General features: G+C 32.7%; 2 protein-coding genes across 4 annotated transcripts in view; one reads left to right on the top strand and one right to left on the bottom strand.

Moving 5' to 3' along the window:
- Window positions 1-20,851, bottom strand: part of LOC115879311 (protein HGV2) — a 76,403-nt gene that overhangs the window by 23,880 nt on the left and 31,672 nt on the right. The window lies entirely within an intron of this gene.
- The window catches only part of LOC115879312, a 61,123-nt gene that overhangs the window by 16,261 nt on the left and 24,011 nt on the right, over window positions 1-20,851 (top strand). The window contains exon 1 of one of the 3 annotated variants that reach the window (XM_030896076.1): window positions 14,605-14,618. The exons of the other annotated variants lie outside the window; for them this stretch is intronic. The gene's annotated coding sequence lies outside the window, so the exon portion shown is untranslated. Of the gene's footprint in view, window positions 1-14,604; window positions 14,619-20,851 lie in introns of those variants that run through there. 3 annotated transcript variants of the gene reach the window in all.

The following is a 20,851-nucleotide window of genomic DNA, read 5'->3' as shown; positions in this document are numbered from 1 at the left end:
TTTTACATATTTTAAGATTTTTTAAAAATGTATACAGGGTGTTTCGAAAAATCTGGTCATTGATTAACCACAATCCTGCTTAAAGCGCTTGACGTAAAAAGCTCATTTTTGGAAAACGGTTCGATAAGAAGGGATTTTTCGAAACTCAAATTCTAAGGGGGTGAAACCACCCCTCAAATATTAGAATATTTTTTATTTAAAAAACGGTTAAGTTTTCGAAAAAACGCTTAAACACGTATATTTTATTTTGTTTTTTACATATTTTAAGATTTTTTAAAAATGTATACAGGGTGTTTCGAAAAATCTGGTCATTGATTAACCACAATCCTGCTTAAAGCGCTTGACGTAAAAAGCTCATTTTTGGAAAACGATAAGAAGGGATTTTTCGAAACTCAAATTCTAAGGGGGTGAAACCACCCCTCAAATATTAGAATATTTTTTATTTAAAAACCGGTGAGTTTTTTTGGAAAAACTCTTTAAGTCGTATATTTTACTTTGTTGTTTTACATATTTTAAAATTTTTTAAAAATTTATACAGTGTGTTTCATAAAATATGACCATTGAGTAATCACGATTCTGCCTAAACTGCTTGACGTAAAAAGCTTATTTTTGGCAAACGGATTTTTCGAAAGTCAAATTCCAACGAGATGAAACTACCTCTCAAATATTACCAAGTTATATAATAATATCGCCATATTGTTTTTCTCATGCTGACATAAATGTGAGAAAATTTTATCCAGTTTGTATGTTAATGGAAATTCTTGCTTAGCTTTATCATCACCATTACAAATGATTAATTCGACGCGAATGAAGTCGCGGGTACACGCTAGTTTATTATATTAGCTGCATTTTTTACACATAATGAAAAACATTATTATTAGATAAAAGCCGATATTTAAACATGAGGTAATTGATTTACATTATAGAAAGGCTATATCTGAATTAGATTACATGATAAAAATTTATACTGCTTCACGAGTATTAACTAATTTTTCAAATTAAATATGAAATGTCACAAAAGCTTTTGAATAATCCAACAATTCAATTTAAAAATATATTTTATGATTGTTTCAAACTTTCACATCATCTATAACAATTTCCTGGTATTAAGTTCCAACATTGTTTCTTTCCTGTTTTGAGGAAATACAATTTTTCAATCTGCCAAGTTTAGTCCCCAAACAACGTGCTTGTAATAGTCAGCCAATAGTCAACTGGGAACGATTTTTGTTACGATTCATACATTACGATGATTGTTTCAAAGTTACCTTCCTTTTTATACTGTGTAGAATGAAATAACAAAGACACAAACTGAAAATGTTTTATCCCTACTACCAAGACCTAACAAATTTACAGTTAAGTGAACATTAAATACATGACTTTCATATATCGAACTGTTGTGTAATATATTTTCCGTTTCATAATGTATAAGGTCCTTAAAATATGTATAAAGACCTTGAAATAATGATACGAAAAAATTAAAATGAAGTGATGATTATAATTCTATCATATGTTTAATTGTTCTGTAATAATATATTGATATTGTTATAATATAGAGTTATACAGGGTGCTACAAATTCCAGGTACGAGCATTGGTAACTCGGTAACCGTAATAGATACGAACATAGTTAAATTGGGGCAAAGTTGCCGTTTGGGATGTTCACCAATTTGCTATCAAAAAAGTTTTAAAAATTTCAAGGATTGCTGAGTTTTTTGGAAAAAACGGATATTTTTGAAAATCAATTTTATTTTTTCCTGTCGATACTTTTTAGAAAATCAAAAAACTAATTGCACATTCTCATAGCCACTTTATTAGGGCTATCTGACAGTATTTTTAGATTTTCAAATCAGCTGATAATTTGTGAGATACATAGGTCAACTTAATTTTTTTAAATACGGACCTGCATTTTTTATTTCAGATTTTGAAAGAACTCGCTCTCCTGAGTACAATGATATGCCACACTTAATATTTTTTTTTGTTTTGGAAATTTGGATACAATTTATTTAAACTATTTTCAAGTCCGGCTCTGTTTTTTTTTTTAATATTTAATATATTCATCGTTATAATATTGATAGGCTTTCAAACGTAACAGTGACGTGGGTTGAGTACGGAAAATCAAATGCAATAAAATAATAAAAAATAATATAAATAAAATGTAATATAAACAATCAAATCATTTCCCCGGAAGATGGATTGGAAATGGTAGAGCAGTATAATGGCCAGCGAGGTACCTGGACCGTCTCATGACGTCAAGTAATTCGACATGTTTTAGAAAAAAGTGAAATCAACACATCTCGGCAGTTACAATAAAGAGTACAAAATGCATTCGAAAGTATAAGAAGATCTATTCAAAAGCTATAAATAAAATTGAACGAAAAATAAATTTGTGCAATAGGTAGGGTGGTAACCCTTTCGAACATGTAGACTATGTAAAGCATTAGAACTAGTTGGTAGAAGTTAATTTATTCATAATAACTACGATTAATATTATGCAAATTATTAGATCGTACACTGAGAATTTCAAATTCACAATAAGAAAAGTTAAAAATAATATCTTTAAATTGCTGATCTGGATATTATTTATTTGAATCTTTCAATTGGCTCAATTTTCCTTATTCAATGTTCGTTAGCACTGATCAACATTGTTGCGATGAATATAATCAGATTAAATAATTTAAAAAACAGGGTCGGACTTGAAATTTTTTTAAATAATAATTAAATAGTTTTGTTGCTGTTAAGGTACCCAAAACAAAAAAAAAGTATAAAGTGTGGCATATCATTGTACTCAGGAGATTGAGTTCTTTCAAAATCTGAAATAAAAAATGCAGGTCCGTATTTAAAAAAATTAAGTTGGCCTCTGTATCTCACAAATTATCAGCTAATTTGAAAATCTAAAAATATTGTTAGATTGCCCTAATAAAGTGGCTATGAGAATGTGTAATTGGTTTTTTGATTTTCTAAAAAGTAACGACAGGAAAAAATAAAATTTGTTTTCAAAAAAATCCGTTTTTTTCCAAAAAACTCAGCAATCCTTGAAATTTTTAAAACTTTTTTAATGGCATCTTGGTGAACAGCCCAAGGCGCAACTTTGCCCCAATTTAACCATCTTCGTATCTATTACGGTTTCCTAGATACCAATGCTCGTACCTCGAATTTGTAGCACCCTGTATATGTAATAAAACACAAACAATATTCCCCCAAAAGTATTTCTTTTATTATAGGATTTAAAAAGTGCTTGAAATATGTTAGTCATGCGTATGAAATAAACTTTTTCAATATATCAACTAAAATTCGCAAGCAACCTGTTTGTAATAACCAATCAATAGTTTAATTTGAGACTACAAACTCATTCTGTTAACAATACCTAGAGTCAAAGTTGGATTTTAATTTTATTCAATAAAAAACATTTTTTTGTGTATACTGTACTATAAAATTATACACTTAAGAATAAATGTAAAGTAGGTACTTCCATTTTAACTTCAGTATTTACTAACTCCTAAATTACTAAAAACCAGTTAATAAAAAATTAATAAGCTCGTTAAAATAGAGACACAAAAAATTTGAACTAGAGGTGGGAATTCTAGTTCCTTGGGAGGAACTAGTTCCTTAGTTCTAGATCCTCCAGAGGAATAGTTCCTCGAACTAGGTCTTTAGTTCATAATAGTTCCCGACTAACATTGACATCCCCGTTGCTTGCTAATGGATTTCGTTGTCAGTCAGAACTATTCACAGTATGATCTGTATAATTTTTATAATGTACGAAATATAACGAGCCGTGTAATTGCCTATGTTAAAAACATATAGGTAAGTTGTACTGCAGATAAAAAAATTAAAAAAGAAACTGAAATCAGAGTTTAAAAAACTATATAACAAATGAATTATTGGAGCAAATATAATACGAAAATTTTACTAAAAATTGCATTCTTCAAGCTTTTTGTTTTTGTCCAAAAATTCAGAATATCTACTTCGTTCTATAAGATATTTCTTATCTTATTATAATTTTAGGGACCTAAAGTGAGACATTCCCATAAAATATTCAAAGAACAAACTTAAAATCAAAAACGGTATCCACGACAATGTTCTGTGGTAATTAAGTCGGCTACGGCTGCGGCAATAGACAAGGCCGAATCCATCGTCGCCGCCTTGTATTATATCTCGGATCTACCGACTGAATAGATTCCCGTGAACTAGTCTTTTAATTAGTTCCTCTCAGTCCTTTCAGTCCGGGACAGGTAACATACGGCTGGCACTCTCCACTCCCGCCTAGCATCGGGCTACGATCGCGCTGCCCGATCCGTACGTAAACTAGTCTTTTATTTAGTTCCTCTAGGTCCGGATCCAATAACATACGGCTGGTACTCCCCACTCCTGCCTAGCATCGGGCTACTATCGCGCTGGCCGATCCGTTGCCGTCGCATATTATTATACGAGTATATCGGTCACAGTCTCAATCCCGGAATAGGTTCTGAGGAACTAGTTTTTAAGAAACCGGAAACTAGTTGCAACAACGTGGTTAAAATTTTATACATAAACATAAAAAGACATAAATATAAATTAATTAGACAACAATATATTCCTTGAAAAGTATTTCTGTTGGGTTAGATAGCATTTGATTTATTATTTATACAAAATAATGCAAAGGTTGAAAACAGGTTCATATAATATAACCATGCCTTTTAGTCATTAACAATTACGAAATATGCCTATTCCTCTGCACTGTTCTAATTCGTCAAGTGAAAAAAAAGGTCCCGAGGGATCACATGTGTCCCGAGCTACAAAAAACCAAAACATGCTGGTTACCCTGTCGTCCTCTAAGGACTTCCAAATGGAATTGGTCCCTCCAGTCCTACCCAAATAACCACCTCACCATGTGTTTAATAGCCATAGGGGTAGGTTTCGAAAACACGTTAATAAAATTAACACTTGGGGATCATGTAACATTGTAAAGTAAGCTTTTTATACGCCTGAAGGTTAAATTTTAATTTAGTAAAATCTGTTTTTTTTTATTTTATACAGCTTTTTAGACAAAATTAATAATTTACGTATACAAACTTCCTGTCAATTATTGCATATTTTGGGAGTAAACTTAAAATTATTTTTATCTGAGCCATTAATTTCTATCTCTCTGATACAATTTTGTTTCTAACTCTCTATATCTCTTGAGGTTAAACGACACGTTGAAATAGGTAGAAATATTTAATACTATATACCGGGTGCGTCTCAAAAGTGGCTCACCCCTATCACTTTTTTATTTTTTTCAGATAAATAAACGAGATTTGGTATGTGACATAAATTAGGATTGATTGACTTATCCAATTGTTTTTGGTCACTTCCTGTTTCACCGGAAATGACGACAACTTTTGATTTTTAAATGGCACTCTCGGTATATTTTTACTTTATTCGATAGAAAATAATGCTCTCAGTAGAATGACATATCATATGTAAACTTTTGACATTTTCGCTGTGACAAAAACTTTCCTTTTATTGAAAATTTAAGTCAAAAATATTGCGAACGGCTACTCTTATATCGGAGGCAGTGGGAACAAGCTTTTGCTTCTGCACTTGACTAAAAATTTGATACCCACCTATATCTTACACTGCATACCAAAGGGCGCCACTTATTTCAGAAAGATGCTGATACTTTACAAAGGATAGTACAAACTGAAATAAGAAAATTTGTACAAGTGTATTAATTGAATGGAAACTAAAATTAGTATAGCTATTAAATATTTTGAGAAACTGGATCAACCAATGAAACAATTCAAATGCCCCAAAAAATAAGATTTATTACTTGTTAGAAATATTCGGTACCTATTCGGCACAGCAGTTATGTACATTAATATACAAGAATTATATTTAAGAAACTCTATCTTAAAACTTGTTTAAAATCAAATTATATCTTTTCAAATATTATTCAAACAATTATAATATAAAAGGAATACTTTTAGAGACGGTCTTGGTTATATTCGAATAATAAATATTTAAATTAAATATTGACTTGACTATAATTGACTTGACTTATTACGAAAGGTTCATGAACCTTTTTGTTTATATATAGTTAAGGGGAAAAAGATTAAAATCTGTACCCAAGATTGCCCTTACAGGTCAAAGATCGTAATGATATAAAAGGTAGAACATAAATAGATGTTAAATCTGAATAATCAATCAATATAACATGATTATTTTAATAATCAAATACAAGTAAAATTTAAGCAATGCTGAAGGCAAATACTTAAAAGTGTTAAAAAAATATAATATAACAGAACGCTAAATTTTATAAATTAAAGGTTAAAGTAATGCTGAAGGCAAGTACTTAACCGGTTAAATATAAAATGTTAAGAATAGTTAATTTCTTAACATACTGTCAAGGTGTATTACTGGTTGCATAACTGCATACTGCTAAAAATCGCATTGAGGAACCTGGCGCATTCGCCAGAAAGTAAAGAAAATTATAGAATTCTTTAGAAAAATCTAGAAACAACCGCCAGGGGGTATATAAGGCCCGCGCTTTGACAGTTGGACAAGTTTAAAGTTTGAAGTCTGAAGTTTGAAAATACCGCGAAATACCGTTAGAGTAATAGTAGTTGCATAAGTTGTGTTGTAAATAGTATAAGTTGTGTGTACAGAGTGAAACAAATAAATTCGTTAAGTATTTTATCGTGAGTTTAAATAGTGGACCCACGGAATCCGTAACAATACTAATGATTATTTAAAATCAAATTAATAAAAGTTTAGTTTACTATAAAAAAAATATACTGGCCTTGTATACCAAATTATACTAAAAAAAGGATCTTCTTAATAATACAAAAACATCACAGCATCCAACTCTTCCTTAGAGGGGTGCAGGGCTGAAATCTAACCGAACAGGCTGCTACTGATTAACTCGGTGATTAAAAATCTCGAAGAAAAACTGGTAGAAAAACTTGGTGAAAAACTTCTAGACACAAGTGTAGAAAAACTGTAGAAAAACGTCTAGGAAAATGTCTAGAAATACTTGCAGAAAAATCCAAAGAAAAACGTTGAGAAAAATACGTAGAAAAATCTGTAGAAAAACCTAAAAAGAAATGCATGGTATAAGTTAACCTTAAATTTAAAAAACTAGAAAAATTTACGACAGTATTAATTTACCTCATTGTGAAGGCACACAATCAATCATTATTTAACATTTCTTCTCAAATAAGGGCTGGACACTTCTCATCAAAAAAACTGGAATCTAAAAGAAAGACATGTGAAGGTTTTTTCTAACGAATGGAATGTCAAAGAAAATCTTACCAAAACTATAGATCCATTAATATCTCAACAATCAAAAACTATATGGGATCTCCATCCATCTATGGGACAACAAAATCACAATATTTTTCCCAAATTGTGAAAAATACCAGCCAAAAGAACACAAAAAAAACTCTCACAAAAACTAACAACAGAGACTACCACAATATATAATATGTTACCAAAAGAATTAACAAAATTAAATTATAAAAATTTTAAGAAAAAAATTAAAAACATGATCTTTGAGGAGAGCGTATAAACGTAGACGACAGACCAATTTATAGAAAAAAAGAACAATGCCTTCGATACCACCTGCCCAGGGAGAGTCCTAAAAGACTTGAAACTGTTGCAGATGAAGAAGGACGCAACCAACAACTGCCACGAAGTTAAAGCTTAATAATATTATTGAATTGTATATTTTAAACAGTTGTATATATTTAGATAATAAATATTATTTATTACTAAAAATAAAAAAAAAAATAAAAAAAAATAAATAAATTTAACTCTCAAAATGGCACAGTGAGCTCGGGAACGGCCAAATCCGAGGTGACGATTTTGACGTTTCCCGTCTTGTCGATACACCAGGGTACGATCCAATATTTTCGATAGAGAGCGTTCCGAAATTTATGTGTTGTAGAAATGTAAAAAGAATATCAATACAATAATAAAATACCGTCTATAATAAAACAAAGTAGCATTTGGAAAATGAAAATGCTACATCGCTTTAAAAAACCGTATTTTAAATTTCAATCTAGAGTGCCCTGTTAAAAACACTAATTTTTAATAAAGGAGCATTGGAAAAATAGATCTGATCGTCTAGCGTTGTCTTGTCCTGTTGGGTTAAAAGTTCCCAAATAGTATTTTTAATCATATCTCAATTTGTTCAAATGGAACAAGAGTGGCTCATTAGCATATTTATAAAAAGCATTTTTTACGAATAATTTGGTACCACAAACGTTGACACATGGCATTAATAAAATCTTATGACGTCATCATATATACGTCACAGATATCTTTTACGTTTAGTATATAAATCGGATCCAATCCGATGTGACGTCATACTATGTTCCATATGACGTAGTCTGAAGAATATGATTAACTTTGTCACGTCTTTTTATAAAAAATATATTTTGCTTTGTGCATTTTATAAAAATAACATTTTACTTATTTTTCTGATATCGTCTCGAATTTTAGCACCCTTCAGCGGATCTAGATATTTATTCAAAAAGTCCAAACACGACGGCAATATATCTCGGACGCAGCTTAATATATTTGGCTCGTTTCCAACCAAGGATAGCCTAGTCAACATTAAATCCTGTATTTCTTATAGACCCGCCCCCAAAATCAATTTAATCTCTCTTATATGATATTTAACCAAAAATTCTACTTTCTACTAAAGAGACAGTTATACAGGATGTCTTAAATAAATACAAATATGTTTATGAGTGGTATATTTCAGTGGCGTGCATTACATATAGGCAAAAAAGCATTGCCTACCCTTCGATTTATTCAAGACAGACGCAAAATAAAAATATATTTATCTGATCAAATTTCATTATATATCTACCTACAAATCCTACAATGCGACCTACATTGTTTTATTTTTCTAAATAGTAAGTTAGTATTGTTTTGGTATTGTGTTTATTACGGTTGCAAAGCCGGAAACATCATACAAAACAAACGCCACCTGTTCAACGTCTTATTATTACCTAAAAACGCATCCCATTATTCGAAATCGAACGCACGGCCGCAACTTAACATTACATGGATATGGACAAGCAAAAGCAGTGCGTTACCGCAGCACGGATGCACCCGATGTCTCGATCCTGCCGATGCGGTATTGCCAGTTCCGATGTTATTACAGAACTATGTAAGAAACAGTCCATGTTATTTTATATGATAATTTTAAATAACTGTGTTTTAGAAAGATTTGTATTATGTAGCAAATTAGAAATTTGCTTGTGTGTCATCTGTATTTGTTTCCAAATGATTTCATTTATTATTTTATTTGACTGTAAAATCATTTTGGTACATAAAATCTATTAGGCAGTGGCAATTGGCAATCTGGCAATATTGTGTACGGTTATCGTTTTAGCTAATTCGCCAGTCGTTGAGTCGCCTATTGGGAAGAAATAATGATTGAATAATAGACAGATTATTCGTTTTGCATCTACAAATAATTAAATTTATTTGCTGTTATTTGAATTTTCTTTTGTTTGAGTTTAAAGTTAAAATACGTTAGACAGTAAATTTTATATACGTACATTGTACATATATATTATGTAATACATACGTTTTTTTTTCATATTTTTGATTCTGTTGCCTACCCTACTGTAAATGGTACTGCACGCCACTGGTATATTTAGACCCTAGGAATAGCTTTGTAGATTGCATTTATAATATGGCAAGATAGATAGTAGTTTAAATTTAGAGGAACGAAATAATAGAATAAATCCAGTAGTTTTCAAAGTATAAGCAAAAAAATAATAATTTCATAAGGGTAAAAGTTTTACAAAATTGGAAATCAAACTTTGTAAAAGTATTCAGGGATAAAAAACACTAAGGGGGGAGAATTTGCAAAACGTATGTTTGATGAATATAAAATTAATTATCATTTTGAAATAAAAATATTTCTCATTGTTAAATACATCCCGTTCACTTATGTTGTAGACCTTAAAATAATCGTAGAAAAATTATCATACTTACAAATTGAATTGACCTATATAATTTTATACAGGATATTCAGTATATATGCTACGGCTAAGATGGATAATTTTGCAAAATTTGCTATTTTACAAAAACGCTGTTATTTTGTGGGTTAGGTGTTAGTTTGCGATGGTGGTTGTGCTGTTTGTTTGCAAAATAGCTCCCTTTTAGCCGTAACATAAAATATATAAGTTCTGTTCGCCAGCAGCTTGCTGGGCCATCCTGTATAACAGCTATACCGGGTGCGCATGCGTCTCAAAAAGTGGCTCACCCTATAACTTTTTATTTTTCAGATAAAAGAACGAGATTTGGTATGTTAGTATATGACATAACTTAGGATTGATTGACGTATTCAATTGTTTTCGGTCACTTCCTGTTTCACCGGAAATGACTAGAACTTTTGATTTTTAAATGGCACCCTCGGCTTTTTACTTTATTCGATAGAAAATTAAATTCTGAATAGAATGACATATCATATGTCAACTTTTGACATTTTCGCTTAATAAAAATCGTATTTTTAAATGTCAATCTAGAGTGCCATGGCTATGTTAAAACACTAATTCTTAATCAAGGAGCCTTGGAAAATAGATTTGATCCTCTAATATTTTTTAGTGTCTTGTTCTGGCCGGTTAAAAGATACCTAAATCGTATTTTTAATCATATCTCAATTTTTTCAAATGGAACGAGGGTGGTTCATTAGCATATTTGGAAAAGCATTTTTTTCCGAATAATTTGATACCACACACTTGGTATTTCGAATCAAATTGTCGTTATGAACCACATGTTAAAATTACAAATAAACCTTATGCGAGAATGTCAAAAGTTGACATACGATATGTCATTCTATTCAGAGTGTCATTTTCTATCATCGAATAGAGTAAAAAATACCGAGGGTGCCATTTAAAATCAAAAGTTGCAGTCATTTCCGGTGGAACAGGGAAGTGACCGAAAAACAATTGAATACGTTAATCAATCCTAATTTATGTCATACTAACACACCCAAATCTCGTTTTTTTATCTAAATAAATAAAAAGTATAGGGTGAGCCACTTTGAGACGCACCCGGTATATTTAATAACTGATGTGAATAAATCCAGTTGCCTTGAAAGTTTAAGCAACAAATAATAATAATTTTTATAAGGGTATATAATACTTTATAAGCATAATGACTTGGCTTATACAGCACCATTATGTATTAACCCGCAAAACGAAGAGAAAGTAAAAAAGAATAAAAAAAAATTATCAGGGAAAAGTTTTACAAAATCGGTAAAAAGTTTACAAAGTAATATGACAGTAACAGTGGACGATACTGTTATTACGGAGTGTTATTGTGAAGTAACAGTCTTGCCTCATGACGATTATCAACGCGGGTAAACAGATAACATTTATTTTTCTGTTTGTTTTACATAAGTTTTGTGTTTGTGATCATTCCAAAAATTTTATGTTTTTTTTCAATAAGTTCAAAACATTTTGACCATACATCCCTTGGATAAATCTGGAAAGATGCCCGAGGCTTATACAAGTTCATCAGCCTTTTATTACCCCCGCACAAAGGAACATCAAAAATAGAGCGATCGATATTGGTATAAATCTATATTATTTTCTGAATTCAAAGGGCTTAACGATAAATTTAACCGTATATGTTTAGCTACGGGCTACTACGAGCTACTTTATTGCTGGGTATATCGCCACTGAAATAATTTAAAAAAAACATTTCTGCCGCAATAATCTAATTAAGATTGTATTCCGTCCCTAACATTCGTTAATAAAGTTTGGCAGGAAATTGATTTCTTTCATGAGTTTTCTATGACTGAAAAGCCCGATACATTTTACATTCAAAAATCTCATTACTTTGTTGCCTCTTTACTTTTTGGTTGTCGTTGTTAACTTAGTTTACAATTATTCTCCATTGCGTCTATTGCTCTCTATTGTGCGCTACTTCCTCCCACTGATTCTGCATGCTGATCCATTTTAAGTTTTCATAGGAAATTTCCTTGTATCTATTGAGTTATCCACCCGGTTTCCTCTTACCGTCTACAAGCTCACCGTAAAGAAGAGATTTCGGTAGGCGGTTTTCTTACATCCTGCATACGTGGCCAGCCGATCTTAAGCGGGATTTAGTAATCATGACTTCGCAGGTAGCTTTTACAAAGACTGATACGTTTGAGACATTGTGGTACCATTTGATTCTTAACAGTTGTTTAAGGTATCTCTCTTGCAACTTGTTTAATGCGATCGTGTGCCGGCGGTACGTCATCCAGGTTTCGCTTCCATATAACATGGTGGGGATTATTCGGTTTTAATTTCCAGAACGCTCTTAAGGCGCTGCTAATTCTGTGCTGAATTTCAGAGTTGATATTGGCCTTTTCCGAAATCAAACTGCCGAGGTAATTGAATTCCGCTACATATTCCAGTAGTTCTCTGATTTTTATAATACTGTTATGATTTTCCGGAAGAGTGCACATGATTTCAGTTTTATCGATGTTCAGCTTAACGCCCAAAGCCTCGTATGCCCAAGTATATGTGTTCAGCATTTCTTGTAATTGCTGTAACGTCTTTGCAACTAGAACGCAGTCAACAGCGTATTGAAGTTCTGTGATAAATTTTATACGTGTTTTGCCCTGGAGTCTTTTTATGAACAGACCGCCGTCGTACCAGTATCTAACACCTATTCCTCTTTCCTGCACTTTACTGTCTACTATAATAGAGCCCTGAATATGTTGAATGGGAGATTAAGATACATCTACGACATACCATACCATACTGCCATTACTCGCTGACGAGTATTTGACACGCATCAGAAGATGGTCACGCAAGGCGTTTTCTTTCATGAGCCTTTCTGTGACTGAAAAGCCCAATACGTGATGTTATTTGTCTACCGCACTCCGGACATTCAAAAATCTCATTGCTTTGTTGCCTCTTAACTTTTTTGGTTCGAGAGTGAGAAGAGGTGAAAGAGTTTCTTGCCTTGAACATCTACGACACATCCCTACCTAACAAACAACAATTCGAGGGAGTGTCACATCATGGATCACTGAGCAATCCCTTCCTGACAAATACAGGAGTTAGCAGAAATATTTCGTTAATAATTAGAACTCATTCACTTAAAAACCTGATTTAAATCGGTTTTCCAGCTAAATAAACCCCTCATATCTATCACATAATATAAATTTAAATATAATCTTAAGTTCTTGAACCTTCATATCGATATATTCTTAAATTAATTTTCTTGGGACGTTTAGTTTCCAGAAACACTGAAATTATGTTTTCATTTTGTTTAAAAAAACTTTATTTAGTCTATAGACAAACGTTTCGGCCCACAATAAAGCCTTCATCATTGTTACATGTATCATAAAACAATTTACAAAAATTAATATCCAAAACAGACAATCTATCACAGCACAATGACCTAATCTTCACTAAAGTTTTTCGAACAATATAATATAAATTTGTGCAAGAAGAAGAGAAATACAACACATTTTGTTTTAAATGTCATTTTAAACCGATTTGCATTTACCAACATTGCTTGTCCGTGGCTGTATCGTTTAAATATAATATTATATTATAAATATTAATTAAAAATACTTACTGGCACTTTACTTAATGTATTGTAGCAAAAAAAAATTAAAGAGTAGTCCTATAAGTTATATCTAATTAAAAGGAAATGACGCATTGAAATAAAAACTCATTAATTTTATGTTAACAATGTCAGGGAAACAGCCGCCTACCATCCATAAATATGAAAATACGAATGCCAAGTTTCCTCTTTCAATTTCCCGCGATTCGTCGGATTTTCTCAGACAAACGAATAAAATGAAAATGGTTTCGTCTGAACGGGCCCGACCGCAAACCCCATTTTGGTCGACCCTTTTTTAGAAGTTGATTTTCCTATAGGTTGTTTTCCGTGTCATTTTTTACGGAGATTGGGCTCCAGACTCTATGTCGCCTTTATGTTTTATACGTAGAGAAAATAAACGAAATCCAATGAAATATAACTTCTAAATATATTTGTGATAGAATGGCATATCATATTGCCAGTGAAACGTGTTAACCTGATGCTAAGTCCAAATTTGACTCCTGTATTTGACTTAATTAATTGATTGATTGTAGAAATAAGATGGACCTTATGGTCGATTTCGATGCACAAAACCTGTACGATACCGTCGCCGTTAGTCAACCTGTCCGAGGTTTGCTCTGCGCCGCTGCGCTGATAGCCGTTTACAGTGCAGCGGATAAAGGATACTGATATATATCATTATATACTGGAAAGTAAATTTCTTGCAGTTTTAGGTATATAATAAAATTATATAAGAGTTTCTTGCCTTGAACTGCTAATATAGAAATTAATTCCACGCTGTGTTCGACATAATGTGGATCAACCTGCTCTCACTACCCGTTCGGGGCCCTACCCCATCATCAGGTGAGCTTGGGTATTTCCACAATATGTCGAGCACAGCGCAGAGTATATAAACACGACTTGTCGTAAAGTAGCGGTAAGATATTAAGTCCCGCATCGCGAGATAGCGGCCTGCGTGCAATGGTAGTACTTTCGTACCACCGAGGCACAACTATCGATAGTAAATAAAGAGGCTTTTTTCGGCTAGCCCAAATTATATAATGGAAAGTAAATTTCTTGCAGTTTTTAGGTATATAATAAAATTATATAAGAGTTTCTTGCCTTGAACTGCTAATATAGAAATTAATTCCACGCTGTGTTCGACATAATGTGGATCAACCTGCTCTCACTACGAAACCGGTAGTGAGAGCAGGTTGATCCACATTATGTCGAACACAGCGTGGAATTAATTTCTATATTAGCAGTTCAAGGCAAGAAACTCTTATATAATTTTATTATATACTGGTATATATGATAAAGGATACTGTACCGTACTTCTGCTGTCAGTCAACAGAGTGGGTAATTGCCGGAGACAGTGTTGCCAGAACTACAAATTAATCTGTAGATCTACGGACTTTGTGTACAGGTTGGTCGAGATTGATCTGTTTTAACAGAGAAACCCTATTTCCTAACTAGATAGAGCAAAACCGACATAGATGTCTTGGGCTCGATTTGTGAGGCACGTTTAATGGCGTAAACCGCCTGTTGATATTTCCACTGCCAACTGAGATACGGGGTCTTTTTGTTTTTTGTATCGTTTGGAAAATTGCCCATAACTTTTGTATTTCACGGAATAATAAAATTCTGTAAAAACGTTCTTAAGGCACTTTTTAAGCACAATCTAGTGGCGTAGTCAGTTTCAGTCAAAAAGAGCAACCATAGAAAACTATGCTTGCTATTTTTGTCAGAAATAATGAAAAATATATTTTTTTAAATGGAAATCATAGTTGGCTATGAACTTAAAAAAATGCTGGCGTTTAACCCTTTCCAACGATATAAAGTTATGGGTATCTATTTCTAAGAATGAGAGAAATATTAGTTTTTTTATCTTTATATCGAAGCGGGCCTTGATTTTGTGTTGGCCTATTTGCCTAATTATTTTTTATCACAATTTAATATTATATATTATTATTTATCTGCATAATTAAAGACTTTTGAGAAGGTAAATTAACATTCTATATTAGTAATTACAATTGAAATCTATACAATAAACAAAAAACAAAACTTAACTTAACTGAACTTAAAATATGCTGGCGTTTAACCCTTTCCAACGATATAAAGTTATGGGTATCTATTTCTAAGAATGAGAGAAATATTAGTTTTTTTATCTTTATATCGAAGCGGGCCTTGATTTTGTGTTGGCCTATTTGCCTAATTATTTTTTATCACAATTTAATATTATATATTATTATTTATCTGCATAATTAAAGACTTTTGAGAAGGTAAATTAACATTCTATATTAGTAATTACAATTGAAATCTATACAATAAACAAAAAACAAAACTAAAAAGTATTTTTTTGAGTGACGAATATAGTTTTCCAAAAAAAAGTCATTGAAATCGTCAAGAGTTACAACGATTTATTAGGCGAACTGGTGTAATAAGTCCAAAAGCTTGCCTAGTAGCCTTCTGCAATTCCTTCTCTCGTTCTTGATGTTTCTTCCCTTATATATAAGGTCTTTTAATTTCCCCCATAAAAAAGTCGAAAGTAGTTAAATGAGATATGATAAAGATATGAGCCCCTTGTTCCAATCCAATTCTCTCTAAATTCTCCATTTAATAGTTCATTTGTAACCCTGGCGTTTTAATTGAAATTGGTAATACTAATATAGAATGTTGATTTACCCTTTCAAAAGTCTTTAATTATGCAGATAAATAATAATATAGAATATTAAATTGTGATAAAAAAATAATTAGGCAACTCGGTCAACATAAAATCAAGGCCCGCTTCGATATTTCAATACATAAACGCCCATTTTTCAAAGATATTTTAGTCAAAAATATTACAGATAATACACATTTTAATATGGCAACACTGTCGCTTTCAGTTCCACACCGTCTTCGATATGCCTTCGCTAGCCCTATTAAAGAAAATGAATGTTTTATGCGTTGGCCGCAGAACGAGTAAAGGCTCCACCGTATAGCACTTGAAACGTAAGGGAAAATCAAATCAGCCTTGTCTCAAATTTGCTCATTAGCTTGCGTATCTTTCCAATTCTTTCAATCAACGATATTACGTTTAATACATAATTACGAAATACATATTGATTTTTATTGCTCCACAACAAATATTATTGTTACCTCTTTATCATAATATTACCTAAGGCTTCAATATACTTGCTACATGTGTACATATTTTTTGTACCGTTTCTTTTCCCTCCTGTAAAATTAGAAATAATGGAGTTCGCAGTTTAACACATTTCACCGACGATATGTCAACCTTTGACGTTTTCAATTAAAAAAATAGCATCTTAAATTTCAATCTAGAGTCCCATGCAGTGTTGCCAACTTTTTGAAATAGAATACTCACGAAGACAGTCAAAATTTTGCCATCGCCAAAACGATGCACAAATTGAAGCGCAGAGTGCAAATAATGAGGTGAAAGATATTGAAAATGTATTTACTGATCAATATATTGAGAATATTGTGATGGACTCTTTGCAGGAAGCACTTGCTGTAACTAAAAAGCTGGGAATGCAAGTTGAAAATTTTTCATGGAACTCGACCACTATACCAAAAAATTCTGAAAAGAACAATCTGCAGTAAGCGATGAAAATGAATCTGTCATTGATGATTCGCAAATAGCCGAAGAAAGTATTTTTGAAAATCAAGAGGAAGATATAGATGATTTAAGAATAGGAATCTATTCGACCAAACTAATGAGCAAACCAAACCAAAACAAACTCTTTTTTATCGAGTCGATTTTGGATACTTTTTACAACTTTCTGTAAAGTTTGAAACTAATTACAAATTTCGTATGCTCAATAGTATCAGGAATTCCCAAAAAATATATATGGGATTTCCCAGGAGGTATTCAGGAATTCCCAGGAGGGTATTCAGGAATTCTTTAGCTATTAGGAGGTTTAGTGTACAGAATTTGGGTCAGCTGTTTACCCCTCGGTTTTGGGTTAAAATTTCTCTTTTCCTTCTGGATCTCGATATTTTCTACAAATCCGAAAATGTCCTACCAGTTGGCATCACTGGGTCTCATGGCTATGTTAAAACCACTCATTTTTAAGAAGCCACATCGATCATAATAATTTTATTGACAGAAAATAAGTTACAGTATTTTTCAGAATATAAACACCTATCTACTAATATAAAATATAGAAAGATAAAGAAATAAAAACATATTAAAACAAAACGAATAAGTAAAGATAAACACTAAAATTTAAAGAGACGAAGGTTATAAAGAACCTAGACTTTCTGAAATTCTATATCTATGGATTTTTTACAGGGGTTGGCTTTCCTGGCTTGTTTTGATAATTATTTTTTGAGGCCGAGGTCAGTGCGGATATCATATCACCCTCATATTTTTATTTATAGAGGCGAAATTGAAATCCACGGTAATAAAACTTATTGCGATGGAAAGTTCTTGTTTTCAAAAACGGTTGTTTTTTTTTGTAAGGAATAGCAAACAGTAAAATTGACTAAAATCTGGAAATTCAAATATAAAACGTAGAATAATTTACATTTTAAATTTCCTTTATCTGATAAAATTTATATTATAAGGGTAGATTCATATTCAATGTTGTGGTCAATAATCAAAATTAAATTACGCCGTAAATGATATCAGGTATTGACAGAGGTTTAGTATGAATTTGAATTTAATGGTCGTCTAGCCGTATAGCATGCTTGTACAGGGTGAGTCAACGATAGAGTAAGCTTCATTATTTCATTTGTTTTGGGAATTATGTCATTTTAATTTTAATCTCATTTTTTTTAAATGGCAGACCAATTTAACAACTATTTTGCTACAAAAAGCCAAGTATGGAACTTTTAAGTAAATTTTGTAAATGAAAAATAACTTTCAACAAAAACTGTTTATATCATTGAGGGTCGAAAAATTTACGAGGGTAATCGGAAAATTTTTCGACCCTCAATGATATAAACAGTTTTTGTTGAAAGTTATTTTTCATTTACAAAATTTACTTAAAAGTTCCAAACCAAACCAAACCAAACCCTAAACAAATTATAGTTCATACCAATTAGACTTTTAGTCAGGTGATTAAACTTGAGCTGCACAGCGTTGCCTACTTTTACATATTTTCTTTTAATCAAAATATATAATATATAGTATATAAATTATAAACGCCGAATATGTCCAGTTATTAATTACATCAACAAAATTCACCTCCTTAGCAGCACTTAGGAACTTAAAGGGCCATTACTAAACTACCGCTTTCCGTTCAAAATATTCTAATAAGATTGCGTTGAGTTTTTTGCATTGGCTATTAAGCTATCTTGTACAGTTCGCACTAAAAGAGGTTCTAAAAAGATTCCAAAAAGGTAAAAAATTTTAAGCTTAGATAAAGTGTCAAAACACAATTCATTTAAACCAAAAAACCTCATACAAAATTAAAGTGTCAAAACGAATGACAATATCAGGAAATAAATAAATAAATGTGGCAACTTGACATTTTTACAGCAGAGCTACCATCTGAATACCCAGCGGAAAATTTAAATTCCAGTTAGTTAGCCCGGCGCCGAATATGTCCATGACTGAATGACATATGCAATGAATTTAAAAATCGCGTCCTCGATTACGTAACTAAAAGTTTAATTGGTATCGCTTATATTTAAGAATTATTTATTATTAAAGTCAGTATGAAGTATAGACTTTTAATAAACATTTGCCAATTGAAACGTTTTTATAAAAATTTCACAATTTTTATAAAAAAAATTATGTATGCACTATGTGCGCCTATTTGAAGTGAAACATCTTCTTACATTCGTCTGTCTGTCTGTCCGTGTGTCCGTCTGAGGACTCCATTCGGGTATTTCTATCCACGTGCCGAGTTTGGTTCCAATCGACTCATAATTAAGAGAAAAATCCTGATGGTTTCGTCCATTTAGAGGCATCGCTTCGAAACGTCGAAGGCGCCATCCTGTAGCCCGCCACCAATTATGAAATCGACCCGCATTTTTCTTCAGTATCAAATCCTTAGTCCCACCCTGATGAAGATGTAAACGAAACGTCGCGTCGTATAAAACATTGCAGGGTGGGACAGTGTGCACCACCGCACATAGCCTCCCCACCAAATTTGGACGCGATCGGACGACATCGGACTGTTACCGTGACACGTGTCGTACACGGTCAAGTTGGCCTTGGTCCAATCTATCGACATACCAAATTTCATTTAAATCGGACGATTTTTTGATTTGATTCATTGATGATGGGGTTTCGTAGTGCACAAAACTTCGTTAAAATACCATGAAATGATGGAGCTCTTCGAGCTCCATCTACATTCCGACTTTTAGCCCCCAGCTCACATAGGACCCGAGATACGACGCCGACGCTCCAAGATCGTTACCACTTTTCCTCTCGCGAGCTCGTGTGTAAAGAAGTTTCCATGACTTATATAATCTGTCTCCCACTATAACTAACAAACATTTTCTACAATGAATCTAATAAGCACAGCCACAAAGGAATCAAAGAAGTTTCGTCCTGAATCGCGGTTGCTTTTTCAAACACATTACATCCTTGAAAAAGAAATTCGTAACAGGATTGTTCGCGTTTCCATTACTAATGGTTGTCGCTCGTAATGGAAAAACCTCCTTTAATCCACCGCTCGAGCATCTGGCCTGATTTCCATTTTCAGATACGTATCGGTGCGGAGTTGAATTTTATAGATTTACATCGCCCGAGGATTCGACCAAACCAGAACTTTATTTCCGAGACCGAAATATACCCGAGCGGTTTAAGTCCATTAAAGAGTTATAAAATGATAAAATATGCATCGTCACGTAGTAGTATGATTACATTATACAGTGTGTTCAAAAAAATCTGAAATTTGTTATTAAGTTTACTGTTAGATTTGAAGCCTTTGGTGTTACAACAGAAAAATAAAATACTAGTTAGTTCCCCACCAATATATCAAAATGCTTTACTGTTAATACTGAACGCACGTTTTGCTTCCTGCTCCATGAAGGACTTGCTCCAGAGGAAGCAAAAGCGAAAACACTCCTCCGAAAAGGGGAGAGTAAAGAAACCAAGAAACAACCTGACTCTCAATAACCTACAATCTCCATCAAAGGGCAAGAGGGACAGCGGAACCTCTCACCTCTTCTCCGGCATGGAGAGAAAAAAGCCAGGATGGAAAGCCGTCCAACACCGGGAGGCAAGCAGGCCGCTATTGCTGGACAAGTGAAAATGGCGGTGCTGCCAAAGGATTTCCCAGAGGTTGCTCTGACCACCGACCAGCAAACGTGTCTAGAAGAGGCTATACTGGACGAAGTAGTGGCGATCGGATCGCAACACAA

Source organism: Sitophilus oryzae, unplaced genomic scaffold (assembly GCF_002938485.1).
Source record: "Sitophilus oryzae breed Bouriz unplaced genomic scaffold, Soryzae_2.0 scaffold_1576_pilon_pilon, whole genome shotgun sequence".
Taxonomy (NCBI): domain Eukaryota; kingdom Metazoa; phylum Arthropoda; class Insecta; order Coleoptera; family Curculionidae; genus Sitophilus; species Sitophilus oryzae.
This window is presented reverse-complemented; position numbering and strand designations above follow the sequence as displayed.